Source organism: Habropoda laboriosa, unplaced genomic scaffold (assembly GCF_001263275.1).
Source record: "Habropoda laboriosa isolate 0110345459 unplaced genomic scaffold, ASM126327v1 scaffold2, whole genome shotgun sequence".
Taxonomy (NCBI): Eukaryota; Metazoa; Arthropoda; class Insecta; order Hymenoptera; family Apidae; genus Habropoda; species Habropoda laboriosa.
In genome coordinates, this window is record NW_017100190.1 from 3,124,520 (window position 1) to 3,135,376 (window position 10,857).

Sequence of the window (10,857 nt, forward strand, 5' to 3'; positions counted from 1 at the left end):
AAGTTGACGTTTCACGCGGATGTTCGAACTTAGGATCACGTCTTGTCAAGGCCACGCAAAGTCCGCGTCTCGATTATTAGTACGCCCTTTTGTGCATAGGAATTTGCGTAGCGTAGATGCATATGGTAACAAGCGACGAGTTAGCGAACTTTGACCCGGGAATCGAGCAAACAGAATTGCTATCTGTTCGTACGTTTGACTCATTCTTTTTCGCTGTGTATCGTCGTGTGCGTGTGATAGATTCGTGAAACGATAATACATTCCCGGAGAGCTGCAAACGAGCGTGACACGAGCTCGTACGTGTACTATACATACGTGGCAATAATTGCTTGTAAACGAGGAGGAGACCGATTTCAACATTTCTTTTCCCAAACTGCTATCTGCCCCGTGGCTATTGATAAAGGAACACGGCTCTGGACGAGGGATACGTCGTCAGCGTGACAGAGGGATAGTAGTTCCTCCAAGGGGATTAGCAATTTCTTTTTTCTTTCCTGTTCCGTAAAAGACGACGCAGTTCCGTCATCGTGGTTGGAAATATCGTGGTCGTGGTTTCAAGAGACACGCACCTTCGATCGTACGTCTTCGCGGACATGCTACGAAGAGACGAAACGCGCTCGATAAGGAGATATTTTTCAAGTACCTTTCCACAATATCATCAGATAGAGGATGAAACGTGAGACCGGCTGTTCTCGGGAGAAACAGCCATGCTAAAATGCGAACGAGAGGTGTATATCGTGTACCTCGATTCTCTTTGTCTTCGTAGACGTGAAATTTGTTCGCGCATTCTTCTCCGCACGTTCCACGTGTTTCTCTCTGTTCGTAGGGGTGAGAGTAAAATTAGCCGTGATACGATATTCCGCGACGTGAAATTTAATTAACAAACGAACAACGGTAATTTTTTTAATTAATCGGTTTGTTATTAAGTTAAACGTTATCCAGGTTCGTATTGAACGTTGCCGAAGGTGGGAGGAGAACCGTCAGTCGATAGTGTGTTTCGTCGAGGGAGAAACAGGGAAAAGGATATACGCTGTACAGCGTAATTATGAAAATCATATATGAAACGCCAGTCACGAAGGGACGGCTATATATGTATATCGGAGATCATAAAATACACCATCGTTGGTTATACGAAGATGTGTATTCCAGTCGTTTCGTTCGGGACGTAATTAAAATTCGTGCAAACAGCTGCAGCAGCGTTAGGTAGAAGGCAATCGTATTTGCTGAATTTCTAGCTGCTCGTAATCCAATGTGATCACCATTGGGACAATGTTGAACGCGGTGCTACGAAACGAAAATACTTGATCCTCCGAACTCTGTCGTTCTTACGAACCTAGAATAAATTTCACCTCGAATCGAAATTCATTTCAACCCTCTCCGTAACAATTCCTTCCTCTTATTTTTACTTTTTCTCTCCCGCCGTCGTTCTCCCTTGGAAGGATCGAAACCTGAATTTTTTTTCAATTTCCAAAACAGAACGCGGAAGACAAAGCGTCACGGAGAGGATGCTCGATGAATTCTTCATTCCTTCTGTGAAACTTTTCGCCACGTTTCCTGCAATTTTCATGTCTTCCCTTTCTTCTTCTTACATTTTTATCACTCTTTTTCTCCCGTTCGTTTGGAGATTTGCAGCGATTCGAGGGAATAGGATAGGATGAGTGTGTGCATCGATATTCGCGGGCGAATCAACGTTCCGCAGCGGAACACGGAAGATTGCCGCGTGCGAAATAAGTTTCTCCGCGCGACGAAGACACGAGCGAGGAATAACGTTACACGTCGCCAGCCGGAGGAATCCCTTCGTGTAAAGCTTGTCCTTAAATGGCGATGAAGCGGAGAAAGAGGATTGGGAGAAGACGAGAAATGTGAGTGCGTGATACCTCCGCCACGGAATACACATACCGTCCCTTAACATTCGCGTGTCTTCCGCGGTTCCCGACAACTTCCGATCGGGAGAGATCGCGTGTGTGTGTGCACGCTTCGACGCTCGGTGAATACATTTTCCGCGTCATTTGAAACTGTTCCACTACCAGCAATCTTGTATTCTAAGCTTTTTAAAATTCGTTCGACGTTCTGCTCGGCGGAACGGGCCATGTCGCTTTCAATATTAATACAGCGTGTAATCGAAGCGTCGACATATTGAATATTCATCGTCCGCGCTACTTTCTCTCTACGAGACGTTAAACTCGATTGAAATAATATTGCCGGTCGTTATAATGGAAAAACGCTAACTTCGTTACGCTCTATGGGCAATTTGCACGTTCGCCGCCATCCCGTGACGATTTAGACGATTTAATCCGTAGCTGATACTCGCGGGATTCAATTTCGCTATAACGTACGGGAAAAATGAGAACGAACGTTTTCTCGTTTGTATCGTGTAACAATGTGAGATATTTACGGTGACGCGTTCTTTTTTTGATGGTAATTATACGACGATAAAAATGACGAAAAATAGGATAAATTGCGTTGAAATTTGCGTTGAAATACCATCGAAAGAAATTCGTAAACGTAAATTACGAATAGATTCCGTGGAATATTTGATTTAAGTCAATTCTTTTTTTATCTTTCGTTTATATTTAGCCAAATTAAATTCGATAATTCTGTCCGTGTAACGAAACGTCTTCTTAATCAATCCTGCAATTAAATACGAGAACGATCGTTCGATTATGTTCTCCCCCGTTTCGATCGTAAGAATCGTCGTCGGCTGTAAATCATGTTGGCGCACAATATCGTCCGATTCGTAGCAACGATACGCGCTGTTTATCATTCACACTGTCAAATCTATTGTTCCTAGTGGACTACTTATTCGTCATTGTGGACTGCGATTAGACCCGATTGATTGCGCGTGCATTTCGTGACCGGTTATACGAGATTTATCAGCACTTGGCGGCCCTTTGGGTAATTTCTAGCTGGTAGCAAGGGATGAAAAACGAATTTAATCAGCCGATCGACGACAAATTGCCGGGCATTAACTATTTCCGTAAACAATCGGGCGCGCGTGCTGCCGCCGGGCGTAATTGTCGATAAAAATCATTAACGTCGTCCAGGATCGTTTAAACGTGGTTTCACGCCTGTACGAGGATATTCGTTATCGATGGAAAAGCGATTCGACACGAACGATCTTATGGTGTTTGCCCGTGGAAAAGTCGTCCCTGGTAATATTTCTTTTCACCCGTCCCCCTCCACCGGAAGGATCAAGATATATGATATATGAATATTGGAAACAGGTTGACATTTTGAAGAAAATCACACGGTAGGAAGGGACATTTATTCCCCCGGCTCTCTTTGATTTCTCATCGTGTCAGAAATATTACATGGAAAGTTGGGTTTGACAAGCACGTGAAAGCGTATGAAAGGTACTACGAGGAGGAATCATGGATCGTTGCTCGTTGTGGGAAAAAAAGCTCGCGCGGAAAGGAAGCGAGCATTCGTTCGACAAAAATACTCGTCGGCCAGAAACGAGCGTCGCGTCGCATCGAGCGTCTTGTTCGATTACACGGTTTATAGAAACGCGAGAACGCGATGGGGGAAGAATGTCGCGGATCGGTGTGGTAAAACACGAAACGGGAGCGCGGGGTTCTTCGTCTATTGTTCCGACGAACGGTCGTAACAAGTCTATATTCTCTAGATGTGCCCTATCGAACGATTCCATTTGATTCAACGGTACGAAAAAAAAAATCCCGAGAAAATCCGAGAATGAACGGCGAACCGGGTGAAGAAAAAAAATGAGAGAAAGAGAAAACCGGAGGAGAAGAAAGAAGAAGAACGAAAAGAAAAAAGCAGCAGAAGAAGAAGAAAGGAAAATACGAAACGAAGGTGCGCCAAGAGACCCTTTTGTTCACCATTTAAAACAGAATAATTCCTGTTGCAGTGGCACGGAGAGAGTTTTGAAAGCTATTTAAAGTTACCCCAGCTCGTTCGTTGTTCTCTTCGTCGTTCGTGGAGCTGAATTCACTTAAAATCAGGCAAACGTTCGTTCGTCTAAAAAATAGCGGCTCGCGATGCGTTCCTCCTTTCTCCGATTCCGAATATTCTCCGGGATTTGGTGGCGAAAGTTCGCGCGAGCCTCGTCGAACGTTCCTCACCGGACAAAAGGTAGAAAAGAAAAGTTCATGGTAAATCCTATCTCAATCGTATTGTTTCGTATCTCGACCTGGCACGAGGATATCGCAGAGAAGAGCGGCATTCGTTTAGGCAAAATTTCAGTGGCACAAAGAACACGGCGAATGATTACAGGATAAAAAAGCACGCTTGGCTAGCCGGACCGCCTCGAGTGAAGCCTTTTCATTTTCTACTCCCAGTATTTTTGCTGGTTCCGCGCTCTATTCAACGCATCGCTGCTCCTTTAATTCAAACAACCACCGTAATACAACGTAATATTTATCACCTGGACGAATGTTCTCTTGCAACAGCGAAATGCCGGAAATCCTCGTATTGAACGAGAAAGACGAGTTAACTCGTCGTTGAACCGACGAACACTTCGATCAAAAATCGAAATAAAACAACAGGTCTTCGTTTTTTCTTATCTGACAAATAAAGCCGAACGATTCATCTTCCGGACACTTTCGTTGTCGCCGTTTTTAATCGCCTGTAATCCATTCTTATCGTAGGATTACTTTCCGTATAAAAAAATGAACAGCGACGGTATTTTTATCCTTCGCAAAGCGCGCGAGAGTAAATTAAGAATGCGTACCCCTTCGTTGTTCCGTCGAATGCGTTTCCTCCGCGTCTTTCCGTCGTAATATCGGCGGGGTGGCTCGACGAGAGCAACGGAAACGCTAAAAACATTTTCTCCCGGGGATAAAAACCCAAGGAGAATCCCATTCCCAAGGAAAACCATCCGGCTATTTAGGGTTATTATCCAAGTGCGCCGAAAAGCCATGCTAAAAGTTACATTTCATAAGCGGGAGCGTGCGTGCATAACCGGCGACCGTTGTGTAACTCCGATGGAAGCGGTTATGAAGGGAGTAGAAGGAAGGAGCGGAAAAATGGTAGGAAGCGGAGGCGGTAGGAGGAGGTATAAGCGGGAAAAACAGAAGCAGCAAAACTGCAGCGAATCGTCGCGTATTCTGGTCTCCACGACCCCCCGACAAGCAACAAAAGCCACCGGAAATCCCTGCCGGAGCCAGAAACGCAAGCAAACAGAAGATTCATTGAATTAAACTTAGAGAGGGTGGGTTGGGGGCGGGCGGGATTTAACCACGCGTTTTAGAGAAATGTACTTCGACGGGAGCGTGACACGGCTAACAGGCAGAAAACATCCTGGAGCGGTGGGGGGCTGACGAAATTAGACGAAACGCGGGGAATAGTCGTAATAAGAAAAGTGTTATAGAAGACGAAGTACGAAGAGGTTGAGAGGAGAGATAGAAAGGGTTAAAGAGAAGGGAGGAAATAGAAGGGGATACAGGTGGTAGGGTGGATGTGCGAAGAAGGAGGGAAGACACAGAGACGAGGAGAGGCGACAGAGATAAGTTGGTCAGTGGGAGGGAGATGGTTAGAAAAGGAGAACATACGTTTTACAGAAAACACCGCCCTTCGGATCTTCTCCCCTCTATATCCCCTGTGGTCTTTTCCTTTTCCCTCGGCCCATTTTTCCCAATTCTGGCAGCACTACGAGGTGAGTTTTGTTGAACAGGGGGGAATCCGCGCATGTGCCACGGGGGTGGTTGCCTCGAGGACGTAACACAGAGAGTCCGGAGACAACGAGAGGAAGGTGCGCGCGAGGGTGATACGTGTGAGTGTACCCTGAAGAGTGGCGTCGGTAGTACGGCGAGGTGGGGAGGAGAGGCTTGAGGGGGGCGAGAGGCGACCGTTCACGTCTTTTCGACGTCGACGCAACCCCGTTGGCGCAGAATAGCTGCTCAGTGCTCGTCGAACGGCGCTGTGTTGCGACGGGACCATGCCGCCGCGCCCTGCACCACCGATCAACCGATCACAGGTACGCGAGATATCATTATCATTACCGTGATGTTCGGTTCCAATTTCCTTGTCGCAACGTTTCCGCCCGGTTACGGTAAATAGTATATCACGGTGTTGTCGGCTCTTATTGTCACAGCGTGCACACGTTTTGTGTTCCGTCGAGCGAAAAGAAAAGAAAAAGAAAAAAGAAACACATCACGGTTCGGCGTAAGATAGATCGCGTCCCATGGGAGTGAGATGAATCTGTTTCGCGTGGACAACGTTGCTTCTCGATCACTCCGAGTCTGATTTGTGTGCTTCGGTTTTGTTTTTTTTTTCTTTTTCTTTTTTTTTGGAACTGCTTGGTCATCGTGGTCAGTAGTGCGATGGAATTCGTTGCACTTTCTGTTATGATTATTCCTGTGCGGTTTTGGTGGTCTTCTTGTGATAAGACACGCGATATACATTAGGTTGAAATTGTTCGATCAGGAAGATTCTTTACTTCGCTCCGTATATCATCTCTATCCGTTCGACTGGCTAGCGGACTAATTCACGTGTTGATCATAGGGTGATCCGGTATATGCGGGGAAGGTATGTTTCTTGGGAGGAAGTTTTGATTTAAAAGCGATTACAAGCATCCCCGGACTGGTAATTCCGTGGAACTTGTGTTACGGGGTTACGCGCAATCATCGACCGGCTATCGATTAATTATAAAAAAAGAAAGAGAAGGAGGAACGGAAACTCGAGGGAGGAAATTATTATCGTAGGAGTGAGATGCGTCTCCAGTCGGTGTCCTCTTTTTTTTCACGAAGAAAAGCGTCCTTTTGTGGGAGCGCTCTTCTTGCTCAACGTTCGACGATCGTAATGTAATTCCACCGTGTTCTCTCTCTCTCTCTCTCTCTCATCGATCTCGCGTTTTCGATCGTACATTCATAAGGAAGAGGAACAAAAAGAAGAGAGGAAAAAAATCCATCGAGACCTGGAAACGTGATTTCTTAATGCATCGCGAGAATATGTATATAGAGAGGGAGGAGAGATGCTTGTAGAGAGGACGCGTGTGTAAGATAGAGAAAGAGATTTCGGGGGTTCACGTATATACGGTACATTTTGGTCGGAAGTGTTATTTGTCTCTGGAGGGCTTTCACGATGTCATCAAAGGGGGTGAGATACTTCTGGTGGAGAGTATGAAGTGGATCCTTGGGCAGTTTGCGGTCTCTGCTTACCCTCGTCTCGTTAGGGGCGTTTTGTGTACGTACGCCGGACAAATGTGTGAAATGATTAAAACCGTATGCTCTGTAACCACTCTCTCCCTCTCTCTACATATATATACATATATATATATTTCACGCGTGTGTACGTGTGTGTATGTCGAAGATCAAAGAAGCGCGAAAGAATTGTATGGCAGATTTCCAACCGGATTCAGAAGCGGATGCTTTTGACGAAGGTGTCGCTTGTGCGAGAGACGGTTTACCTCGTTTCCTTCCTAGTATCTCCCTTGTTTTTTTGTTTTTTTCTTTCACACACACACACACACACACGTGTGTACCTACATCACCTGTTTCTTTTTTAAAAGGGACCATCGTTAATTAACGACCAACTAAACATATAAAAACACGCGCGTATACACGTTAGTCATGATCATTGAAATATTTGTCTCGAGATCGATGAAAGTTGGTTCGCAGTGGTTGAAGTAGCCAGGCTGTGTTTGCAGTGGCCTGTGTTTCAACGCTTTTTCGCTACTCCGCGGAAAAAGCGAACTAAATTAATGAAAAACGGACGGTGGAAAGAGAAATCGTTAAAATGTTGAAGTATTTAGCTGCGAATCGTTTAAAGGTACTAGTTAACTCGTTTGATCGTCTGGTAACTTCGTTACACGGACCATTTTATAGATTATAAATATGTACGTTGGGTTTAAGGAAAAGTCGAGTGAAAATCGAGAGTTGGGTAGTTAAGATAGTTACCAGTTCGGTTGGACGTATCGCGGAAGCTGTTTTTCCCCCCCCTGTTCGATCGAATCGAATAAGTTCTTTAGCGATTTAATTCGACGGGAGTAGGTACCGCTCCACCATTTCAACTCGATATTCCATATTCATGACGTATCGACGTGATAAAAAATACACGGTTGTTCTGTGGCGTAAACAGACCGCGTGGAAGCCAGAAGCAATGGAAAGCAATGGCTGGAGAAAGTAACGTCGCGATAAAAAGTAAACGTTCGCCTCCTCGTGGAATAATGTTACGTCAAAATGAAACATAAAGGGTGGGTTATCGTTGGGAGGAACGACGGGGGAGAAAAAAAAGCGAATCAAGCGAACAGCAATATTCTCCGTAGTCTAATGCATAAGTTTCCACAGCTGTAGCTATTATTTTCTTCTTCGTAAAGAACAGATACTCCACCGAGAAATCTTCAAATTCTACGTACACCAGTTTCCTCTCCAGAACTGTCAAATTCCACTGTCGTCCATTCTCACTCACGTTGACGTCAGAAAATGTTTTTTACAAGGTGAAAAATGGCGTAAGAGGAACAACGACGGATAAAATGAGAAACAAACAGCTTCTTTTAACAGAAAAAAGAAAGTGTTAAAAAAATATGAGAAAAAGGAGAGAACATCTTGCTCGTGTTCCTTTTGCGCTTCGTTACGCTTTAGCGGTGTTACGAGAGAGAAAGAGCGTTGGCAAGGGGGATGAGAGTGTGTGTAAGAGAACGCGAGTATCTCGGGCGCGACACAAAATAGATATTTCATTGTTACGGGCTGGAATATTTTTCGCTGACAGGAAATAATGCTCGTCCCGTCTTGTCTCGTTAGGAGGATTCCTGTAGCTATTCTTGCATGTCACTCGTGCGCGGCCTTTATGCTGCGCGACCGAATTAATGGTACAGAAAGAGGAGATACTTTTCGGTTGGCCGGTCGCGAGGGTTGGTTGCATTCTACTCTCCGCGGCGAAACAAAGTTCAGTCTCTACGTCTGCTTCGTTAGGGTGAAAGAGAGACATAGAGAAAGAGTGGATGGGTGTAGGGGGGTAGAGAGAAGGGATAGAAATAGAAAGATAGAAAGTGTAGAGTTTTCAACCGATGCGAAACTTTCCCTGGCCGGTTCGTTCGTTCGTTCTCTGAATTTCGCCATGCAGAGCCAGAAGAAGGTCCCTCTCTCCTCCTATCGGCGGAGAAACCATTATGGCAGGCTGGCTGTTTGATGGAACTCGAGACATCGTCGTTCACGTTTGCTTCTTTGAACGTCCGTGAATTTCAATCAAGTGGCATTGTTTACACCGCTTGGTCGATTCGTACGCTTTCGAGGTGTTATAATCGGGTGAGAAAACCACGACGTGATAATAATTGTCGATGGAAAGTGTTAAGGTAATAAACTTGTTCGACGGTGTCTGGAAAAAGGGAGGATTGCTAAAAATTTGAGGAGAAAAGTTTGGAAACTTGTACACCGCCGGTTGTTTAATTCACCAGCCGGCAGTATTTTTTTCACCGACCATACCTGAGGTTCATGCCGGCTAACCTTATGCAAATGCTAAGGAAGGGAATGAGCAGGGTATTGTAGAAATCTGAGAAATACTGTTTAACCCCTTGCCTTTATAATAACGAGTTATATTCGTGACGCGGATTGTGGCGGTGGTGCAACAACTACGTATTGTATTTGGAATGAAGTTTAATTGTAACTCTGATTTTAGTTTCAATTTGTATGATCGAGGTTAGCCGCGCGGAAATTACGTATGAAAATTCAACATTTCGCGTCTGATTATCAAAGCGGACGGGAGTAGCTCTAAACTTTAACAACCGTGAATAACGTGTAAATTTGAAAAGATTCCGGTAGAGAGAGAGAGAAAAAAACACACGCCTGGCGAGTCTACGATCGTGAAATAAATCACGAGTAAATAATACAATTTATACGTCTGTATTTATCGTTTCACACGTCCAATATTTCGTGCTTTAAATCGCCTCGAAACGCGAATATTCACCCTCCCATTGGGAAGCGTCCTCCGCAATCAGTGAGCCACCTTTAAATCACCGTCCCTCCCCTGTTTATATCCTTGGGGTTATTCAATAAACATTTCCCCGGGGGATGTTTAAACGCGTCACACGATGTTCTTCCACGGGAGAATCTGAAATTTTCAGCGGGTCCGAATGATGAATTCGCGCGCCGTTTTGTATCGCGTTCACCGTCGCGTCGTCGACCATCGATAAATGTTTCACCGTCCCTCTCTTGTCTCTCTGTGCTCGTTCGAGAGAAGGTTTTGCACAAGTGTGTGTCCGAGGTGTTGGTGAATTTTCGCCGTGCAAGGGGGGGAGGGGGATGGAGGATGGTGGTGGAGAACGGCATAGGTTATTGATTATCGTGAATGGCTTTATAAATAACCGATCGTGTAGGAGCAGCCGCCGGACGACGCGTAAATATCGCTCGTTGGGGCGGTTCTTTAAAATCGCCGCCAATCGAGAGAAAAACCCATAGGTTGGCAGCGTTAGATGACAATCGAGAGGGTTCTGGCTCAATCCCATTTGTTTGGTGTAATTCGCCTGGAATTCTCATCTTGGCCTCCCGTTATTCGTGGACATTCGCTCGGATACGTCAGACAGCCTGCAGCTTGATGCTCGTCGAGGGAGGCTAAAGCCCCGTTTACATTGCCGTGTTTGCGCAACATCGTCGAAGAATACACAGGGGAAAAAAATTCCGCTCGTTTACACGTCTCATTCTTTTGCCCATACTTTAAACTCGATCTCCTGGATTAGCTATGGGGGGTGGCCTGCTGGCCGCTCCCCACCCCTGGCTGCGATATTAAATTCTTTTACGACGATGATTCCTTCTTCTTCTTTTCTCTCTCTCTCTCTCTCTCTCTCTTCTCCACGCAATCAACGGGGAGTTTCCGCGTGTACACAAACGGTGTCGAGAGTTTAAACCGCAGATGAAAAGCCTTCCTACCGGTTTTTTGTCGTTGGTGGAAGCGAGGCAGAGAACGTTT

General features: G+C 45.4%; 1 protein-coding gene across 1 annotated transcript in view; it reads left to right on the forward strand.

Annotated features, from left to right (window-relative positions):
* The first annotated feature begins 5,870 nt into the window (after positions 1–5,870).
* Positions 5,871–10,857, forward strand: part of LOC108580018 (putative tyramine receptor 2) — a 59,193-nt gene continuing 54,206 nt past the window's right edge. The window contains exon 1 of the mRNA XM_017943668.1: positions 5,871–5,932. The gene's annotated coding sequence lies outside the window, so the exon portion shown is untranslated. The remainder of the gene's footprint in view (positions 5,933–10,857) is intronic.